General features: G+C 35.2%; 1 protein-coding gene across 12 annotated transcripts in view; it reads right to left on the bottom strand.

Annotated features, from left to right (window-relative positions):
• Positions 1 to 23,938, bottom strand: part of SLC16A7 (solute carrier family 16 member 7) — a 169,953-nt gene that overhangs the window by 95,213 nt on the left and 50,802 nt on the right. For 6 of the 12 annotated variants that reach the window (XM_005571408.5, XM_065524506.2, XM_005571410.5 and 3 more), the window contains one exon: positions 13,536 to 13,634. The exons of 1 other annotated variant lie outside the window; for it this stretch is intronic. The gene's annotated coding sequence lies outside the window, so the exon portion shown is untranslated. Of the gene's footprint in view, positions 1 to 2,728; positions 2,823 to 3,819; positions 3,890 to 3,917; positions 4,045 to 6,198; positions 6,232 to 13,535; positions 13,635 to 23,938 lie in introns of those variants that run through there. 5 more of the 12 variants (XM_045365534.3, XM_005571413.5, XM_015431140.4 and 2 more) reach the window with 5 other exon arrangements.

Here is a 23,938-nt window from a genome sequence, read left to right as displayed (position 1 = left end):
GAGGTTGAGGGCTCTTTTGCTGTGTGCTCACTTAGCCTTCCTCTGTCCAAGAAGACAGTGGGAGAGATCAAGTTCTCTGTTGCCTCATAAGGACACTGATTTCATCAGAACAAGATGCTACCATCACAACTTAATTACTTCCCAAAGGCACCATCTCCAAATTCAATCACACTGGGTATTCTGGGGGTATACAAAGACTCAGCCCGGAATACTATGACCAGTGAATAAGACAATAAGAAATATGAAAATATGAAATAAGTAGATATTTGAAACCATTTGTGCATTTGAGCCTGTCCTCTCTTGCTAGTTCTTAAGGATGTCTTGGGACCCTTGTCATCACCATGCTATGAAGAAACAAACTAGTCTGCTGAATAATGACTGGCATACAGCCTTGTTCCATCATTGCCCTCGTTGACCCAGACTTGCTTAGCTGTGGGTAAGATGATCTGAGAGATGAGGATCAGACCTACCACTTTATGAGACAACTGTAACTGAGTCTTAGCATTTTAGAAGTCCTAAACCCTCTAGCATGTTTGAATCTGATCTATCTTCTGTCCCATTGTATCCATTGTGATCTGGGATACCAGAATATCACATGAGTAACAGCATTCCCAAATGTACTCCTATCTCTGTAGCATGACTTCTATCTTGACTGTTGGTTTTCACTCCAGTTCCCAAAGGACGGAAATTGTGGCCTAAATTTTAGCCCTTTTTATTGGAACACAGATCTCCTGCCTTATTTCTGCCAAGCTGCTCCTCTTTTCTGCACCTTCTTCCCAGCACCTCTTACTTTAGAGAGCTGATAAGACTGTAGAGAATTTTGACTTAACGTAAACAGGCCTGCTATCTATACATATAACATTGGTGGGCTGACAAAAAAAATATCAGCACAGTTCAGATTTCCTCTGCTTTCCCCACCTGACTGGCCCTTTCAAATATCAGCACTAGTTCATGTGTAATCTAAGCTCTTTGGACCCAGTGATATGGATTACCCGTCACCTTAAACAGTTCTATCAACAAAGTTTTGCGAGAAGAAGAAAGCCTCTTTCTATCATTTAATTCACAAATATTTATCAAACGACTCCTATGTGGCAGAAGTCCAGTGTGCTAGCACTACGGGTATAAAGAGGAAACAAGATATAGTCTATGCCTTCATGGAGTATATAATCTTTTTAGAGATAATAACAAGGAAAAATGAATATAACACTCTATGGCAGCTTTTCAGCTAGAATTATCTGAATCCCTAAAAATGGAAAATTGTTTTAGTGGCTATTTTCTTAGTTCTTCTAATATTACATAAATATTATGCAACATAATGCAAAAGAGAAAAGTTAACACATAAAATGGATAAATCAGGTGTAAGGCTTAGGTCATTAGGGAATAATTTTTTCATCAAAATCGAGTTGGGAAAAACTGCTCTAAAGTAATAACTAATTGTATAAGGCAGCATAACTAAACCAGACTGAGATCATAAAAATATTTTGGTTACTTGAGCCTTGAATGATGAGCATGATTTCATCAAGTGACAAGCAAAGAGTAAAAAAATCCAAAAGAATATTTGCAAAAATTCTTCTCAAGAGAGATGAGGATATCCTTGGAGAACTAACAGATAAATAAATGCCCTCTTCCAGTTAGATAACCAATGATGTTCCAACAAGTAGCACAGCAAAGATCAATAGAGACTTAAGACATTTGAAGAACTGATACACAGAATTAAACATGCAGTGTCATCTTTATAAACCTGCTTCAACATTAAGTTCAGTGTTATGGGTAAGAAATGAATATTGCAATATTTTATTCATCTTTGTTAATGTCCTTTGGGTTATATGAGACAGTTTTTCACTCCTTCTATGATGTTAGGCTGCACAAAAGAGAAGAAAGTGTACTAATTAAATGCTCAGGTAAATATTTTATTGCTAACAAAAATTACTAGAGATTACTTGTGGACAAAAAAACCCCAGAAAAACAAAAAAAACATATTCTCTGACAACTTGTCTAAACTATAAGTAACACAGTGTCCTACCTTACTGAGCTAGGGCTTAATTTTGTTCAACATCATGGGAGTCTCAATTTCAGCACTTATTCTTTGTTATGACATATTCTTACTAGTATATTTTAGAATCAACTTTAAGAAATAACTGAATCTATTTGCCAATTATTGTCAAAAACAACAGCTCAATATTTATTATGCCAAAACCAATTCATCAATTTCAGCAAATGTTCTTCTACACTCAGATATAAAATGATCAACGTTTTGTTCAAGAGGTTAGCTTCATTATACGTGGAAATATTATGTGGCAAAATCATTCTGACATGTTTAATATACTGCTCAAAATTATAAATTTCGTAAGAACCTTGTAAGTTATTTTATCATAGAAGTGATGGAAATGAGACTTTAGCCTACAAAATATCCTGAGTCAAAGTCAACTCTTTTATGCTTTAGAGTGGAGAATTCTATGGCTTTGTTAAAGCTCGGGTCAAATAGCTGACTAGATCCAAAACTGCATTTGAATTAAAGTCCTTGGACTACTATAAAGTACACTTACAGAACTATCTTGATAGAGAGATGGCACAGCCTTCCATCCAGGTACGAACACAAATAAGCTCTTTGATTATTATATAAGAATGTCATGTTTGCAACCCACACAATTAGAATTCAATGCATATCTAATTGCAATAGGCAATACAGAACTGCGATGCACTTTATATTTGATAATTTGCTATCCACCTTTAGTCCAAAGTCAGCCAAAGAATCAACATGTTGCTGTAAATTCACATGTGAATGTAACCTCTCTGCTGCAAGCACATGATGATAAAAAAATCTGAAAAGCAAAAAACAAATTAAATATCTAACCTAAATGGTGATCATAATAACAGTATCAACAAGAAGAAGCATCTCCATTGCCCAGAAACAGAGGGAAAACACAGCATGGTTTTCCAACACAACACTGGAAAACACAGCATTGAGCCTGCTGGAATGTGGGACTGGAAGTAGTCAATGAAGCAGAAGTTCATGCTCTGCGTGGTAGAGGGGGCTCTAAGTACTCCACACAAGATGGGAGATAAGAAAGTCTGTCTCCCTGATACAGGCCTGGTGCTGGTCCGGCCTGCTGTCCGTACCTTTAAACCTCCTGAATGGAGGAATACAAAAATAAAATCATTGCTCATCAACACCTGAGAATATGTGAAATTATGAACCTGTCAGCATGGCTTTGGTGTGTATCTAAATGAGAAGTAGTAATACTATCCCAAATGTTTTGGAATGAAATTACCTAAGTCCTATAATAAAAATCAATTTATTTTTACTATTTTTTTCCAACAAAGTACACACACACAGTTATAAAACACAATGATTCAGAATAGGAAAAATAGGTTACTTTTGGCATTATAATATGAAATACAAATAATTTAATGATTAAAGATTTAGTCTTATTTTCAGAATGTCAATGTTAAAAATTTTTTAAATTTTCCTTACTAGCCAAGACTTGGCACACTATATAATGTACCTTATTTTAAATAATTATGATTAATACATCTTTCAGCCAGTAGGATTAAGAACCACAATTGATAGTTTCATAAAAACATGTAAAAATTATCTTCCCATCTAATATAATACAGAATCTCTGCTTAGCCTTAACTTGGAATACTTCAAAAATAAAATATTTTTTATTACATTAGCCAGCATATATAAAGTTTTTCACTGTTATTCCAATATACTTAGAGCATGAAATCACATGACACTAAAGGAAAAAAAAAAATCACCTCTATAATCTAAACTACAATGAACATGAATACGATTTGTATCATTTTTAAAGTTACCTGAATAGAGAGAGAACCCGCGTTTGACACTTTTCTCCTGGCTCAGGGCTAAGAACAGAGGCAACTGATCATTAACTTTTAGCCACAAGCAAACTTACACACATATCTCCAGAGACTCTGCTTTGCCCTTCCCTCTCTCTTCTCTCAAATAGGGGAAAGTTAGTTCTTTCTCTTTTTCAAGAACCTGCTTTGACATGCACAATTAGTTGATACTTTTCAAAGTCTAAAGTAAGCTTGGCTTAAATTATATCATAGGTCAAAGAAGGTGGCCAAGACTGGCAATGTGAACTGCTAAATTTAACCTTCTCATGTGTTATGTTGATGTAGCCACATTTTCAAGCACATTTTCCATCATGTGATTTAATATGCATAAAGCATATTGCAAAAATGCTGTACTATATAAATTAATAGTTGAGTGACTTTTCACTGAGTCTGAGACTAGGTAACTTTGTAAGTTACGAACAATAATAAAGAGGCCAGGGTCAAAGTGTTGAATCTCTTGTAGGCCAGCCAGTTTAATCTGTTTCCTGATCACACATAACACTCCCTACATGGTCAGCCATTCTGTAAATGCCTGTTCTCTGCCCCAAAGAGTCCCCAGCCCTGTGTGAGGGTGAATCTGGTGATAGATCATTAGTACCATCTTTGTGTTTGAAGAAATTACAATAACCTTTGGAAAAATGCAGTGCTGTAATTTATTAAATACTTTTCATATTCTAGGTAACCATTGTGCCAAATAATTTATACCTATTACCCTATTCTCTAAATGATACATGATAGACATTATGATAAATATTTTCCTATGGGGACACTGAAGCTCAGAGTTTTGATTACTTATTTCACATAGCTGTGAAATATTGGGTCCCGGATTCCGACTCTAGATTGTCCAGATTTGAGGCCTATGTTCCTCTCTATCAAACAGCATGCCAGACTCCCTCTATCAGTGGAAGAGAAATATCTGATTTCCTTTGTGAAAGATGCTATTATTTACATCTAAGCACTAAGCAGTTGCCACTTGTAAAATATGCTTCCCAAAGATTTGGGAAGGCTGCATTTCTAAATGTGTAATTATTAAATAATAATAAACAGGTAATAACACAAATAACTTCTAGAAATTTTATCTAATTTATTTAACCAAATAAATTAAATGCTTTTACAAAATATGTGGTATGTTTCTATCATTTCTACTGAAAACTTAAGCTTAAAAACTAAAATGAAATAAAAGCATAAAGAAATTTTACCCTAGTACAAAATTAGACATAAACTGAGATTTTAACACAGTGAACAAATTGTACTATGAATTTCACAATTATATAATATATCTGACAATCAAAAGCAGTCTATATATTTACTGAGAAATCTTCAAATGCTTCTTTGTCCCAATGAAACAAGGTGCTTAGTGGCTAGTGAGTGTTCAATACATTTATTTGGGGTAAAATTACTAAAATGTAATATAAGTGATTAACCAACGAATAACTTCATTTTGTACCCTGTACATATACCTCAAAGTAGTTTCTTTTTTAAAAAGGGTAAAAGAATAAAATTTCAATAATATTGTTTGCTTTATCAACTACTTTTTTATATTGATAATATGACAAGACTCAATTTTATGTACAGAAATTATCATCAACATTATTCAGTTAATATGTTATTTATTACATCAAGAATAATAATTTTAAAAGGTTCCCATATGTATAAGTTAACTGTTTTAGCTAGTATTATTACAAAATATTCTAAAGTTAAACAAGAAGAGAAATACAAAGACATACTTTTGATATGTAAACATTGTTATCAAGGAAATAGTTTGATAAGATCTATAAAGAACAAAATTGACAGGAGTTTGAAAAATGTATTTTGTACTTATTTTGTATTATTTTGCTTACTGTCGTTACAATATAAAATCCTCAAAAAATACTATCCACTGATAAAACCAGGGTCTGTTAAGTCTAGTGTGCATGTTCGAAAAGTTTAAAGAGTTCAAATTATAAATTACATATTTTCTTTCTAAATGTAGAATTCATCTTTCTTCACATAAGATATTTCTTCTATCATATTACTTTAACATGTTAAATAAACATTTTAAGCAAATATATCAAAAATTAAAATTCACCTAAAGCAGCAAATTATGGGTTGTTTGCTGGTGTAAAACAAATAGCAAATAGAATGAACTGAGTTTAATATTAACTTTAGTCACCTTTGTAATCACACTAACACCTTCAACAATTTGACTCACCTTTTTTTATAAGAATATAACTTAGAGTACAGAGAAATCACATTACTAAAGTTGGGCAACTAAATTCTGTGAGATGTAAGATAAACACAGACAGTGTGGTTTCTACATGCACCTTTGAGAAAAGAAAAGCCAAATGCAAAACAGACCTGTTCACCAGGAGCCCTGGGGAGAGAATGGCTGAAGGTGACTAACTTTTGCCAAGGTTATAAATTCTCAAAAGTAACTCCAAAAATAGGATCATGCGAGATTTTTTTTTAATTTCCGGTTTCCAAAATTCTTCAATAATATGAGGACAGGAGAGAAAGGAAATGCAGATAGTCTTAGGAGAAAACCTTGATAAATAGCCTGTGTGCCCTTGGAACAGGTTATTAATTCCATGTTTAAAACATGACAATAAGTTCTTGGCAATAGATTTATTTATAATATTATTCCCAAGTTTCACGAAGCATTTTACACATTTCCCTTGTGAGATTATGATGTTTTTCGCATTGTAACTAAGGAGTAAAACTGAATTAATGTGCAAAATCCAAGTTTTTCATCTGAATAAAAAGTACAAGAAATTCTAAAGAACAGAAAGCTCACATATATCTTGTGAATGGAAAACAGCAGTAAATTAATCAGAAAACACAAAAACCAAAGGTCTCACAAACATAATGGAAATAATATAACACATTTCTTTTCTCATCTGGATACAATATTTTTTTCTATTCTTTTCCTGGAAACAGTACCATAATCCTAACTTTCACTGAGTAGTACTAACAGTGATTCTATTTTCTAAATTCTAGAATTACAATGGAGCTAAAAGTTAGCTTACAGCAGAAGAAAACAATCCACATTAATTATCTCTCAGAGTTATAATGTAAAAAGAAATCATTTTTAACCTTGATAAGCATAAGAGAAAGATGCCATCAGTCAAATTTGCTTTCACAGAATAATTCCTTTAAAGTTTTAATACATCCTAGAAAAATCTAATTGGGGGAGGGTGATCCTAAATATGCAAGTATTCTACCACCTTAATAGATTCCTCCTTCTTGCTGACAACAGGAGTTCACTAATGGAAAAGAATTATTGGAAAGGTGATTTGAGTACATAGTACATTTAAGACCCTTACTTTCTTAGCTATTATCCATTCAATAGAAGATACTACTGTATTTAGCCAATAGAGGAAACAAGTTCAGAGAGAGAGTGCTTTAAAAATATTCTTCTAGCTCAGGACCTTGGGTTCCACTTAGCTCCCCACCATCACTCTCAGCTTGCACTGTGGTCCCACAGCTTTCTATTAAATGCACTAACATTCTGCCACTCAGCTCAAAGTCTCAGAGTCAGCAAAAATGTCTCCTCTTCTCTAAAATGAAACCAAAGTTGCCAATCCTTGTAAATTCTACTTGGAGAAGTTAAATCTATCTTCTTTCCCTAATTCCCACAGGCACCAACAAGTTTAGTAGCCTTCCAAGTGTTATCCCAGCCTTCAATCTCTCTACTCAAAACCCCAAATCTTTGCCTAAATTGTACATCTAACATGAATGCAGACAACGACATGCTCCTACTCAAAACTGGTCAATATCCCCTCCCCTTCCCAACATCCACATACCACAAGCATCTTCCACCCACCCAACCACCTAACCACTTCTCCTCCACATAGGAATGCCAGAGAATATGTTAGAAAACATAATATGATAGGGTGTGTAGTTTCCATCTGTTGCTATTGCCAATTACACTAGAATAGGTATCTTAATGTGCTTTGACTTTTTACTGCTATTTGTAAAATAAGAAGTCATTATTTCTCCTGGTTTAAAAACACTACAAAGGCATTAGTCATTAACCAGATATAAATAAACGAAGTTTAAGGCAACATTAAATCTACTGTCTCAGTCACATCTCACAGGGCATGAGATCTTTCCACACCTCAAAACAAATTTACATCTTAAATAAAACTTAAGGTAACCTTTTGTTATTTTAGGATTTTTATCATAGTTTATTTTATTGTGTTTTTCAATTTTGTGACAGGGTCTCACTCTTTCACCCAGGATGGAATGCAGTGGCAATCAAAGCTCACTGCAGCCTTGAACTCCTGGGCTCAAACTAGCCTGCTTCAGCCTCCTCAGTAGGTGGGACTACAGATACATGCCACTACCTCTGGACAATTTTAAAAATGTTTTTGTAGAGACAAGGTCTGGCTATGTTGTCCAGACTGGGATTTTAAGTTATTTTAAATAAAAGTAGAAAACCTCCATATGATGATGTCAGAATATAACAATTTAAAAAGCAATGTAAAATTACATGGCAAAGACAGTTTATAGAAGCCATAACTATGCCCTAGAAGTTAAAGTCCCATGGCTTCAATGCTTTTATTACCCTCTGGGTTCCCCACAGGGACTAGACTCTCTTGGTGTTCTCCTCAGCAGCAGATGGAGGACATGGACCTCTTTTGCCCTGGACTGGCACTGTGACAGACCTCAGCCTGTTCACTAAACGTCATTCCCCCGGGACCACCAGTTATTACTATTATGATGCAGCATAAAATTCTTTTAAAAAAGATGTTTTTAAAAAAATCTAAAGGATTCTTTTTAAAAAAGGATTATTTAAAGGGCTCTTAAAAAAAAAAAAAGCAGCAGCAGCAAAAGCAAAAACAAAAACCACAAAATAAAACGACGACAAGAAAACACCTTGATTTAGTATTAGAAGAGTTGGGTAAAACCTATACTCTACTTCTCATCTTGAACAAAGTATCTAACCTCTGTAACCCCCAGGCTTCTCACCTACATACTGGCCTCATATTTCCTAACGCAGATACTACTGTTAAAATAACACTTCAATCCACTCCACATCTGATAGCTGAATTTTCAAGAAAAAATTAAGCAAGCTTGATGCAGCAATATTCCGGGCTCTCCCTTTTCCAGATATGCCTTCCTACGGAGGAGACAGATTCTGATCTGGTCTACATTGTATGATAATTTTACTAGAGCAGGTTCTTCCCATACAAGGGAAAGCCTAAGTTTTGATAAGTTCAAATGAGAAACCCCATTTGACCATATATCCAAGCAATATTCTCCAGTTCCGCATCAATTTTAAGAATTAAAGGTTTGAATCAAAGGGACTAGCTGAATACATTTTTTCCTTGTGTTTAATTAAATAACTAATTTAACCAACATATAGTGAGTAGCTAGCCACAAAACCCATTATATTATGTACAGGAGGGATGCCGGGATAAATAAGGCAGCTTTACTTTTCTCAAACAGTCACTCGCTGTAATAATAGACATTGGAGGCTACAAAAGGTGGGAAGCTAGGAGGAGGATGAGGGTTGAGAAATTACCTATTGGATACAATGTTCACCACTTGAGTTATGGGCACACTAAAAGCCCAGATTTTACCACTGCACAATATATGCATGTAAGAAATATGCACTCATACCTGCTAAATAAATTAAGAACATTTTTTAAATATTCACTTTCCCATGGTGGGAGGCTATATATGTGTGTGTGAGTGTGTGTGTGTGTGTGTGTGTGTGTGCATATTTTAAAACCAGAATTGTCAAAGCTAAAATAGAGTTATAAAGTAGTATTAGCAAAGTCATATATTATAAAATCTTGCATAATTTAATTGATCACCACATACATTCACATAAGCTAAAGGTACGAGCCAAAATAATAAAACTACCTACTCTAGGCATCTGCTGTCACATCATAAAGCTGTTAAGTAATGTTAGGATTTTAATTATCAAGACAGTATCACAGAAATGTTTCCCTGTATCTAAAACCATTTATACTCATTTTAACCATATTTTTATAGACACATTACCACATTTGACGGATTATTTCATATCAGAAACTCTCAATTCATTATTTCTGAACCATGTTATGAATGGAGAAGAATGAACATTTAAAAACTTTCCTAAGTTTAAGATACTGCCAAATATGTAAATCTGGCCAACTCAACATGAAAGAAAAAGCCTAATTATTTGATTGTTAGCATTTATACCAACCCACACAATCCATAGTCTATGTGAAAGAAATGAGGACACAGTGAGAGGCTTACTGGAATATTAGGGAGGATATATTAACAGCCGGGCATGCTCAGCTTACCTCTGTACTGATTTATTGATGCAGTTTCAAGGTAGAAAGGCACAGAAAGGCATAGAAGGCATGGGAAGGCATTTGGCACATAATTCACTTGAAACCTTCCACTAACTCATTGCAGTGATTTTTTTGGTCAAATAGTTCTATTTTCCTCTGCTACCCTTCTGTTAACTGCTGGATTCAAGTGAAAACATAGGGAAGAAACAGTGATACCCTTTGTAGCTTCCGTGTTCAAACGGTTCTCCAAGGCTACCCAAAGATCCAACCATTTCCACATCGTTGAGTGCCTTGGGGAAAGCTCCTCCTAATTTTCTGTGATTTCTAGCTTTATCCAGGTAAATGAGATGCCAATTAGTTAAGTGTGGGAGAAGTAAGACTGTAAAATGAAAATCGAAGGAATTGATTGAAAAACACCACAAAGATACCACATGTATTTGAGGAAAAAGAGAAACCTCGTTTTACTAAAACATACTATGTGATTATTGATATCTGTTTCTTAACCACAGACTCAATAGGCCTGTGATTATAGTTTTTAAGTACACAATTTAAAGGGATTCCTTGTATTTCAGGTGTCTATGTAAGGAATGTATTTTGTTTTGTTTTTCCTCGTACTAGAGAAAACCTAGGGTGTCAAAAGACAGGCACAGACAAACTGTTTTGTAAGAGCAATGCACGTTTTAAAACTGCATAAGAAATCATGGCATGCTGCAACTGGCCTTTGTGTGTGGGTAGCTAGAAAGAGTAAACAGGTCTTACCACCCTGCCTAACTAGACTGCTAGAATCTATGCTACTTCAGGGATCATTGGTTCTTCCCCACTAAGCTGGAAACATCTTGAACAGACATTATTTGTTTATTGGCATTAGGAGGTGTGTAACACATGTTGGTTGAATTAATTAATATATTGTCCCTTGGGATATAGCCACTGTGGTGAAGGCCTAAAAGACTGATCAAATATATGCTCCCACCAGGCCTAAAGCAGACCCACCACCGTCAAACACAGAGAATGGGGCACTGACCGAAGTAGTCATTTCTATGTATCCACTTAAGAGACTCCTCTCTCAACAATGTCTTTGAAAACTCTATTCAGATTAGGTTTTTCTCAATTGTGAAGTATTTTTAATCTAGGATCTCTTATTACAAGGTGCTGCATACTTTCCCTACTACCAAGATATTCGCATGCTGAAGTAGTAACATCAAAACTAACCTAAAGACTCACAATATAAAACAGTTAAGACAGTACAATAAGTAAAGTCAATGAAATGAATTATTATAGAATATACAAATTTGCTTCATCTACATATTTATGATGATGAAAACAGACAAAGAAGAGGCATTTCAAAGCACGAAAGGTTTTAAAAAATTAAGTAAAATATCAAATTACAAAATTCACGTAATTATACTAAAATGCCTCCACCACAAAGGCGCTCATCCCTTTGAGATAGTTTTGGATACTTTCCTATCTAGATCTGAATAAAGAAAATGAATCTAGAAAATACAGTATTTGAGGAATAATTTAGTAATAATTATAGCTACCACTTAATTAGTCCCTACAATATGCCAAGTATTAATAGTATTTTAAGCACTTAACACAAATTAATAGCTAATTCTCACAACAGCCCTATAAAGAACTTGTATTATCCTTATTTTACAGATGAAAAAACTGATGCTCAAAAAGATTATAATTAGTAAGCATCAGAGGCAGCATTTGAACCCAAATGCTCCAAGATCTATATTCTGTACTCTTCATAAGAACAGGCAGGGGTAAGCTGGTTTCCTTAGCAAACTATGTATCCAAAAGGAACCATACGACATATTACAACCTAGCCCTATGATCATACTTAACATGGAACAAAAAATTCAATCAAAGCAGCAAATACCCCTATGACTGACCTAGTAACCTCTTGGCACAAACCACTGTTTCTACTCTGAGGCTCTCCATAATTTCACAGTGTTGAGCTGTATTCTTTTTCTGTTGCTGCTGTAACAAACAACCACAAATACAATGGCTTAAAGCAGCACAAATTTATTATCTTACAATTTCAGAGGTCAGAAGTCTGAAATGGGTCTCACTGGACTAAAATCAAGGTGTGAGTGGAAGGTTTAGGACAGAATCTGTTTCCTTGCTTTTCCATACTCTGAAAGCCACCACTGGCATTCCTTGGCTTCTGGCTGCATTCCTACATCAACAAACCGTCAAGGTTGGACTGAGTATCTTTCATGCTGCCTTCTCTCTTTCACTTATAAGGATCCTGGTATTTACACTGGGCCCATGCACATAATCAGGGATAATTTCAAAGTCACCTAATTAGCAACCTTAATTCCATCTGCAACCTTAATTCTCCTCTTACCATGTAACATAATATTCTGAAGCGGCAGAGTTTAAGATGTGGGGGTCCATTATTCTGTTTACTACATAGATATACCAAGATTTGTTCATGAACTTGAGGTAGAAGACAGAGTACATGATACAACAGAGGTAGAAGATAGAGTACATGATACAACAGAGGTAGAAGACAGAATACAGCCATACAGTTGGTCTAGGAATTGTTCGCAACAAACAGGTAATATAACTTTGTAAATTTATCACACTACTCTTATAAACTAGTTAAAATATGTAGCAATCCAATGCAAAAATAGAAATTTGACCAGTTGAATACAGTTGCTTACGTTTATTTGAAAGAGTATAGACTAGTTATAAGAACAGTCTAGAGAAGATAGTATAGACTGGTTATAAGAACATTGAATTTTAAGTCCCTTATAAGTTATGCAGCCTTCAGCAAGACACAATGCTGAGCATCAGTTATCAGTTTTCTCATCTGCACAGTGAGGATTAAAATCCCTGACCTGCTTTAAACCAAGATTGTATGAAGGATTAAATCAGATTGAATCATGAGTGTGAAAACTTCATGAGTGATAAGCCCTTTGCAAACAAAATATGAATGTAAAAAACCCCAATATGATCATTTTTGTTCAAAATGTAGATTTTTAAAAAGTGTCAATGATAAAGGTAAATAACTAAAAGTATATATCTCTAGCTTTCTCGTTAATTTTAAAATCAGAATTCGTTAGTAATAAAAATAGAATATAATTCTATTAATATTATTGAAACTTTATCATTTACTACTTTTTAATCATTTTAATGAAGGAAGTTTATATTTAGCTTCTTTTTATATACAGAGAAACTGAGACTTAGTCTCTTGACCAAGATCACACAGTATATTGGATCATGAAAACACTAGAAGCCAAAAGTACCAAGTTTAAGGTATGTCCTATTTTAGAAAATGAACTAAAACAGTAGTCATGCCAATATTACCATTCACAGTAAGATTTACTAATTGCATAAACAGCATGACTTACAACAGCTAGATGGAAGAAAGCATCATTACACACCAAGGATACTCACAGAGTAGCTCTGTTGGCACCAAGAGTCCTAGAGTCTTTGGTTCCCCAGATCACCTTGTTTCAGGTTTCACATGAAAGCATCACATCTTAAGATTGACTCCTAGAAGAATCAAAGAATATGGTAACCATCTAAATATTTTTATGCATGTTTAGAAAAATGGAAAATATATCCAACTTCATATCTGAAAGACTTAATAACATATAGCTTTCTATTGCACTGGCTGAAAATGCTATTTACCTTCTTTTAAAGCTCCAAGGTTTTATTTAAAGGCCCCTTTAGATATAAACAGATTATTTAGTTAAATTTGTTCACATCACTACTAGCCCCATGTTATAATTATGGCACCTGCCTTTATTTGTGCCTGCCCTTATATTTTCTGTCCCAAGTAAAATTTCTCAAGGTGTAGAGGATTTCCTGCCAAAACATCAGAGAGACTCATTTCAGTCCAGCATCTTTGGGATTTCAAACCAATAGCTTGTTTTTAACTTTTGAGTGATGTTTCCCTCCATTTTTGGTACAAAAATATATGTGAGTGTGAGTGTGTGCGTGTGTGTGTGCATGCATATGTGTGTGTGTTTATAAAGTTATATCTTGAAATTTTTTACATAAATACACTAAAATTCTATTTATATTAAATGTCTTAAAAATTGAGCAAAATTTCAGTGAAGCATCTAAGGTTTAACAATACATCAGAAATATTATAAAAATATAACCAATGTTTAATAATCAGTTCTTGTATGTTCTTTGATATGAACCTTGAAACAAGTTTTTCACTTCTCTGTCCAACTTCTTTACTTGAAAACAAAGGATATACTAGTATTTACCCCAAAAATTTGACTATTGAATTAAGCTAGTTAACATTTGTAAAATACCAATACATACAGTGTTTGGCAATGAAATGATAACAACATGAATAATAATTGCTATTATTGTTATTAATAACAATTGTTGAATGAATAATTGTTATTGATTGTAATAATTGTTAATAGTTAATATTAATTAATATTAATTAACATTAACAATTAACTATTAACTCTTCTCTTAAAGCTACAAAGTTCTATATAAAGACTCCTTTACATACAGATTATTTAGTTAAATTCATTTGCATCACCACTAACCCTATGTTATAATTATGTTACCCCATAATAGTCGATTAAAATATAATTATTAATAATGACACTAATTAATAATATTAATATTGCTACTTAATACAGTAAAAATTAGAATATATAGATGAATAAACATTAGAGCCCTGCAGATTCTTTATTTTAAAAATAAAATATTTAAGTTTACAAATTCTTATATTTATCTTATTATTAAATCAGTATAATCAACTTTGAGATGTAATCAAGAAAAATCAGATTGTTCTACAGTAGCATAGTGCAGTGCAAAGGTTTTGAAAGTATAAAAAATATCACATGAGTAAGGCCAAAGAAAACAGAACAGAAATAGTCTGAGGTCATTCTGATAGCACTTGTAATGTTACGTGATTTAACCAGAGAACCTTGACATTGTAGTTTAAAATGGAAGGAATTTTAGGTTGATAATCAATTGTTTACTTTGTAAATTCCAAAACTATAATAAGTAGACCATATATATACATTGTAATTTAATAAAAATTACACAAAAACTTGTGAATTTTACATGCAAAATATCTCCTTATAACAATAAATTCATTTGAATTTAGAATCAATATTAAGATATACTTCACAAAACTCCCAGTATTATTATGCCACAATAATTAAACTTTATATAGTAAATATTTTTAAAACATAACATCTTACTCTTTCTGATTCAGTAATTACCACTAAAATTATATAATTTTGAATTTATTTCATGTATAGATATGGTGACAAACTGGTATTATTTGCTATAATCCATTTTTGTCTGTGTAATTATATTTCTTACCTTGTACCTAACAAGTGAGATCTCCCACATTTTGATTCTCATGTGAAATAAAATAATATTACTAATATTTGAGAACCATTAGTTAAGGAAGTTTTCTTTCTCTTTTTTATTTCTCAACTAAAAATTTGTTTTAACAACGTGACTTTAGAAATTCCCTGGCTCTTCTCTACAACATTAGAATATTACAGTTAATTTTAGTTTACAGTATTTTGTTCTGCAAATACAGGGCAGTAAAAGTTTCATTTGTCTTAAAGAGTGACTTTATTCTTTTAAAACAGGAGCCAACTTTAAAAGTTATGTTTGAGGGCTGATATGTAAATCATGTCTACTAAATAAAGATTTTTTAAAAAGAAAGGTAGTTGAAATGAAATAAAATGTTTTCTATTTGTTTTAGCATGCCTTTCCATATTCCAAGTAACTTTTACCTTGTACAAAAGTTAGAATACCTGACCTTCTGAAGCATGCATGTGTAAATCACAGATAAGTTCTACAAAGACTTTTACTTCTATTAAAAGGCAACTTTTGCATAATTTCTTTAATATAAAACCAATAGCAAAAGTATAAGCTATATTTACTTTTCTAGAAAGGTTCATAAACTAAGAGAAATTCCTTGATCTGTTTTACTGAAAATAAAATTAACACAAATAAGAAGGAACAGGAAAGAAAAAAAAAATGGAATCTCTAGGCCTTTGGAAGGCTAGGTTAATGTCTAATTTCTCATCCAATTATCAGGTAGGAAATAACGTGGTATTTTTAATTCTGTAATTTCAAAGATCATTACTTAGGTGATTTAAATGGCCATACTTTTTAGAAAGGGCCAGCAGCTATTTCAATACTGCTATTTTAATAGAATACCCTGGGTGTCATAAAGTTCCATGTCTGGCGTAACTCATAATTAATTGACTTAAGAATTTTAGTTACAACCAAAATGCATTACCCAGGGTTCATGATCTCTTCCAACTCATGAAACAAATTTTAATCAAGACAGAAATGAAATATATTTTTGCAAAGGTGCTTATTCAAAGGGCTAGGAATGTATGATGTAATAGAGGAAATATATTACTCATGTTTACACCTGGTTGATTATTATCTACAGAATAATAAAAGTGAAAAATTATGTCAGCTGACATATGTAATTTTATTAATTTATTTCACAAAATAAATAAATGTCCTCCTAAAACAAGAGACTGTTTTAGAAACCACAGTAAATCTAAAAGGAATATTTAAAACTATGTAAACCCACACTCAAATTTTCAGAAAATCACCAAACAATCTATTATCTTAGGAGAGAGAGTCTCTCCCTTTAACTTAACAGCACCATCCCATCCAATCATGTTTATAAATTCTCATAAGGGCTGAAAAAAAGTTCCTTGAATAAAATATTTATTAATACCTCAAGCTTAGTTCTTGCCTTATGATAGGAGTTGGCATTAGTAATAAAGCCAAAGTAACTGTGAAACCATCTACTATCTTCTTTTAAATCTTTTTGCTTTTCCCTTCCTTAAGCCCAGAAAGCATGTTTGTTTTGGAAGCAACTGGCAAACACTACAAAAGGAGAACTTAAAGTGAATGATTAATGATCAAGGCAAAAATGTAAAATCACATCAGCTGATAAGTGGCTGACTAACTCAAGGTTGAAGAATGTGAGGGCATTGTGGCAAAGCTGAAGAGTAACATTTCTTTTGCTGGCAAATGACAGGCATGAGACACCGCATCATACTCTTAAATGTCCAAAAGCAAATCCATTGTTTTAAGTTTACATAACCAGCAAAGGTGATCTTTGAAAGTCACTGAAGACAGATTCTAAAAAGCCATGTTACAAACAACTACATGTATATAACTGTAAACACTATTTACAGCTACGGTATATAGCTGTTTTCATGGTTGACATAAGAAATTCTACGGTACTCCTTAATAAGTAGTGTAACTTAAAATCTCTAAGCAAGGGCAATACAGTTCCATGAATCGAATCTAAGGAAATGGCCTACATCATCATATACTGAAAATGAGTAACAGAAACACTAGGACAATAAGCTTTGATCTCAGAACTTTAACAAAATTATTCAGTTCACCAATCTTGTTCTCACTTCTTTGTTATAGAGACATTAACAGCCTACCCTTTTCCTAATCGAGGAAGTCAAAGATGAAAGAAAAATCAATAAACATTGAAAAAATATAATTTGTTTAGTGGTGTACTGAAAATTAACCATGAGGAGGGGCAAAGCCAAGATACACTGCAAAGGCAAATCATACCAAGCTTGTCTTGGAATGTTGCCATGCTCAGTTTATCATCTTACTTTGAGGGAAGCATGGGTGGTTGTGAGGGGGGCTCTGCATGGGAGTAAGAGAGAAGCATAAATCGTAGCTTCTTTTAGCTACCATCTCCCCATAGCAAAATTTACATTTATCTTTCACTCTATAAAGCAAATACTACACTAGAGCTTTTAGCAATTTTATTTTTATATACAATTAAGGTGGACAAATATGATGTGGTGTTCTTAAGCATGTGCCTCAAAGGCCTACAACTAGAGGAAGTATAACTGGCCAAGGGCTCAAGCTGCTGACCTCTGAAATCCATTGTTGAATTTGCGTGAAGTCCACATTTCCCACACGCACCTCCCAACCCACGCCTGAGCACAGCAGGGATACCAAAGCAGACCCATTCCCGGGACATATGGGACTCCTCTGATGATCAAATTTGTCCAGGAGACTCCCAGATGCCCTTGCCTGGCAAATGTAGTTATTCAATCATTATCTTTGGGGAAAATAAGACATGGTTAATAATGAGTTGTTAAAGGCCAGGTTGCTGCATAAACACCAAAAATTATACAGTGGGAAACTCAGTTTTAAGATAATTTTCAACTTCCTAACGTGGTCCTAGGATGCTGAACTATAGTGAATTGATTAGAATTACAGAGAGATAGATTTTTGTTCAATATAAGTATGACCTCATAGTCAAAGATATCTAAAGGTAAAATGGGCACTCTAATCCTCTTAATCACTTTTTGATAATGGTAACATCCCCATTTTACAGAAGAGGAAATACAGAAGAGGAAATACTCGGCTTGGAGAAGCCAAGTTCTCAGGGGTATACAGATTTAAGGATAGAGCCAATATTCCAACTTTGATCTTGCTCACCGTTTCCACGATACCAGTTAGAAGAAATATCTTTCATGAAAAGATACCAAATGCACATGAATCAGCCATAAACAGGTGGTTGGACTATGTGGTGTATAAAAACACTTCTAGTGCTAAACTTTGATGAATTGCATGCTTAGAATTCACTTCATAATACAGTATCTCCTTTATTTTATATAAAACACACATTCTTTTTCATGTCTTGTGAAACAAGTAAATCTACAGACCCAATTTAAATTTTTGTTACAGTTATTCAAGTGCTCAGGTAAGACTATGCCCTTTTAAAATTTAACAATGGAAATTAATATCATCAAGTGGGTATCTGTCCTAATAAGCAAAGCATAAATGATGATATGCAAATCCTAAACAATAAATATTAAATAATATAATATAATGCCTTGAAAAAGTGAAATATTAGACAAATATCTATAAAATTTGTACTAATATTTTTAGAACTTTTTTTCTGGTGGGGATGGGGGATGGAGTTCCACTCTTGTAGCCCAGGCTAGAGTGCAATGGCACAATCTTGGCTCACTGCAACCTCCGCCTCCCAGGTTCAAGTGATTCTCCAGTCCCAGCTTCCCGAGTTGCTGAGATTACAGGCACCTGCCACCACACCTGACTAATTTTTGTATTTTTAGTAGAGATGGGGTTTCACCATGTTGGACAGCCTGGTCTTGACCTCCTGACCTCAGGTGATCCGCCTGCCTCAGCATCCCCAAGTGCCGGTATTACAGGTGTGAGCCACCGTGCCTGGCTTAGAATTTTTAAAGTAAAATACTATTAAGCAAGGCCACAAAACCAGAGGTATAGATCCAGTTAATATCATCCAAATTTTCCACTGATCTGACCAACAAGACTCCTGTATCAGCCCCAACCACCACTGAACTTTGAACACTGTCATCCTCACTTAGCTCAAATAATAATGTGGTTGAAAGTCAGGTCATGGTAGTATTTGGAAATGAAATAGCAAAACACCTTTAAACCAAAGCTCTGTTTACAAATTTAAAGCCACTAAATTCCACTGATGCCTATTGTCTCTCACTGTCAAGCCCCAAATAAACTGCTTCCTCTAATCACTAACCTTCTTTCGCAATCTCTCACTCACACAGCTATGCACTTTTTCCCATTTGGTTCATACTCTCCACCCTACCACACTCCTTTTGATGTCCTTCTCAACCTTGTCCATTGTACACTCTATGACTACCATTTTTTAATAAACAAACTTCCTTATTCCTAACCGAGACATTATGTTGTCTCTAAATTGTTTTCTCCTTGAAAGCCTGATTTATGTAAGTCATTGTCTTCATACACTCAGACCAAGATAGAGGCTCAGAATAATCTTACTTCCATTTTGTGGCTTTTGTATCATTACTTTTCCACCTTCATGCAAAAAAATATTTTTCACTTACATTCACCAATCTGTATCACTCTGAATACTAGGACTCATCAGCTTTTAGATCAGTCCTTCAAAATCCATTTCTCCTGATTCCAAAATCTCACCAAATCAATATTGATAATCAATACCTATGTACTACAATAAATAATCTATCCATAGAATTCATGATCTCTACTTCAACTCTCATTTCAGAAAACCATTTCCCACTTGGATCTCACGGCCACTCTGAATGCCTCTATCACTAGAGGCTTAAACATTGATGTTCTACTTACCAATTAGTTGCCTATATTTCATGCAATCTAAAATATTTTATTTCTATAAATCCTGTTCTGGAATCCTCTTGAGACTGGTTAGTCTCTTGACATATTTTCTCCCAAACTATGAACCCTTTTTTAGCCTCACTTTTTTTTCTCTATTCAGCTGCAATGTTAATCTTCACTCAAATCCCAGTTACATTACATCATGGTAAATCTATCTTGAGAAAATTACATACCTGGATCCTCAGCTGGTTTTTAGAAAGTGGGAACAATATTTTTTCCTCATAGAAAAAAAAGGTTTAAATGTGGCAACATATGTAATGTACTAAGCACAATTACTAACACATCATATGTACTCAATAAATATTAATATCATCTATAATCAATCACTAACAATCTCAAGTCCCCCATGCCTATGTCTTCTTTCAACAAGAATTCTCAAAATTCCAAACTTGGAATGGACTATACAATTATTGTACTAAATAGAGCAAAGGAAAATGGATTAATTGTATAGATTGATACCACTACATATTCATATATTTCAATTTCAGCAGGACCCCAAGGCCTGTTCTGTAAGCTCTTCACATATATCTTTGTATCTTCCTCTCCTCCATTAAAGTTCTAACATCATCCGTTATCCTTAAGTTCCCTAAATATCCTCAATCACCTCCTGCAGTTGACCTGGCTTCTTATTGTTGTTGTTCGCATTGTTGTTGAGACAAGGTCTCACTCTATCACCCAGGTTGGAGTGCAGTGGCACAATAATGGCTCACTGCAGCTTTTACCTCACCAAGTTCAGGTGATCCTCCCACCTCAAACTCCAAAATAGCAGGGACTACAAGCACATTCCACCACATCTGGCTAATTTTCGTATTTTTTTTTTTGTAGTGACCATGTTTTGCAGTCACCATGTTGCCCAAGCTGATCTCAAACTCCCGGCGTCAAGCAATCCTCCCGACTAGACCTCCCAAAGTGCTAGACTTACAGGAATAAGCCACACACCCAAGTGACCTGGCTTCTTATTTAAATAAAAAATTAATGCCATCAGATCAGGCATGAACTCCCACAACATCTTCGTTACCTATGCACACTTCTGTATCTCTATTAGTCCTTCCTTCATTCCCTTCTGCTTCTGGAGTGTAAGTGAACTGCTTTCTGGTCACCAAACATTTTACCCGATGTGATCATTTCTTCATGAACTTTACAGTGCATTATTAGTACATTCTCAAGTTGCTATAAGGACATACCCGAGACAGATAATTTATAAAGGAAAGAGGTTTAATTGACTCACAGTTCCACAGGGCTGGGATGGCCTCAGGAAACTTACAATCATGGTGGAAGGGGAAGCAAACACATCCTTCATGTGGCAGCAGAAAGGAGAAGAATGAGAGCTGAACGAAGAGGGAAGTCCTTTATAAAATCATCAGATCTCATAAGAACTCACTCACTATCACAGGAACAGCACAGGGGTAAGAGCCCCCATGATTACATTACCTCCCATCGGGTCCCCTCCCATGACACATAGGGATTATGGGAACTACAGTTCAAGGTGAGATTTGGGTGGGACACAGCCAACCATATCATTCCACCCCCGGCCCCTCCCAAATCTTATGTCCTCACATTTCAAAGCACAATCATGCCCTTCCCAATAGTTCTCCAAAGTCTTAACTCATTTCAGCACTAACCCAAAAGTCCAAGTCCATAGTCTTATCTGAAACAAGTCAAGTCTCTTCTGCCTATGAGCCTATAAAATCAAAAGCACATTTGTTACTTTCTAGATACAATGGGAATACAGGCATTGGGTAAATACACCCATTCGAAATGGAAGAAATTGGCCAAAACAAAGGGGCTACAGGCCCATGCAAGTCTGAAATCCACTAGGACAGTCAATAAACTTTAAAGTTCCAAAATGATCTCCTTTGACTTACTCCATGTCTCACATCTAGGTCACAATGATGCAAAAGGTGAGCTCCCATGGCCTTAAGCAGCTCTGCCCCTGTGGCTTTGCATGGTACAGCCCTCCTCCTGGCTGCTTTCATGGGTTGGAGTTGAGTGCCCGTGGCTTTTCCAGGTGTACGATGCAAGCTGTTGGTGGATCTACCATTCTGGAGCCTGGGGGATGGTGGCCCCCTTCTTACAGCTTCACTAGGCAATGCCCCAATGGGGTCTCTGTGTGGGGCCTCCAACCCCACATTCATCTTCTGCACTCCCCTAGCCCTAACAGAGATTCTCCGTGAGAGCTCCACCCCTGCAGTAGACTTGTGCCTGGACACCAAGGCATTTCCATACATCCTCTGAAATCTAGGTGGAGGTCTCCAAACCTGAAATCTTATCTTCTATGCACCTGCAGGACCAACACCATGTGGACACTTTCAAGCCTTGGGGCTTGCACCCTCTGAAGCAATGGCTTGAGCTGTACCTTGGCCCCTTTTAGCCATGGCTGGAGTGGCTGAGACACAGAACATCAAGTCTTGAGGCTGCACACAGCAGGGCGGGTCCTGGGCCCAGCCCAAGAAATGATTTTTCCCTCCTAGGCCTCCAGACCTGTGATGGAAAGGACTGCTGTGAAGGTCTCTGACATGCCCTGGAGGCATTTTCCCCACCGTCTTGGTGATTAACATTTGGTTCCTCATTACCTATGCAAATTTCTGTAGCAAGCTTGAATTTCTCCTCAGAAAATGGATTTTTCTTTTCTATCACATTGTTAGGATGCAAATTTCCAAACTTTTATGCTCTACTTCCTTTTGAACATTTTGCCACTTAGAAATTACTACCACCAAACACCCTAAATCCTCTCCCTCAAGGTTAAATTCCACAAATCTCTACAGCAGGGGCAAAATGCTGCCGGTCTCTTTGTATAGCAAGAGTGACTTTTACTCCAGTTCCCAACAAGTTCCTCATTTCCATCTGAGACCACCTAAGCCCGGACTTCATTGTCCATATTACTATCAGCATTTTGGTCAAAGCCATTCAACAAGTCTCTATAAAGTTCCAAACTTTCCCACATTTTCCTGTCTTCTTCTGAGCCCTCCAAACTGTTCCAACCCCTGCCTGTTACCCAGTTCCAAAGTTGCTTCCACATTTTTGGGTATCTTTATAGCAGCACCCCACTCTATGTGGTTCTAATTTACTATATTAATCTGTTCTCATGCTGGTATAAGGACATACCCAAGACACGGTAATATATAAAGGAAAGAGACTTAATTGACTCACCATTGCACAGGGCTGGGAGGGCCTCAGGAAGCTTACAATCATGACAGAAGGGGAAGCAAACATGTCCGTCTTCACTTGGCAGCAGGAAGAAGAATGTGAGCCAAGCAAAGGGGGGAGTCCCTTATAAAACCATCAAATGTTGTGACAACTCATTTGCTATCATAAGAACAGCATGGAGGTAAAAGCCCCCATGATTAAATTACCCTCCCACTGGGTCTCCCCACAACATGTGGTAATTATGGGAACTACAATTCAAGATGAGATTTGGGTGGGGACATAGCCAAACCATATCAAATGGTTTTGCTATCTGATCTGACCCTATGCCACTGCTTTATTCTCTTTTAACATCATGCCTTCCCTTGCACTACATCTAATAATAACATTGAACTAATTTAACTTTCTAGTCTGAATAGATGTCAGTGCCTATTAAGAAATCCTCTAACTCATCTTTCTGTTGAGCAAGCTCCTGCTTATTCTTCAAGACCTAA

This window comes from Macaca fascicularis, chromosome 11, assembly GCF_037993035.2.
Source record: "Macaca fascicularis isolate 582-1 chromosome 11, T2T-MFA8v1.1".
NCBI classification, from domain to species: Eukaryota; Metazoa; Chordata; class Mammalia; order Primates; family Cercopithecidae; genus Macaca; species Macaca fascicularis.
Note: the sequence above shows the minus strand (reverse complement) of the source record. Positions and strands in the feature narration are given on the sequence as shown.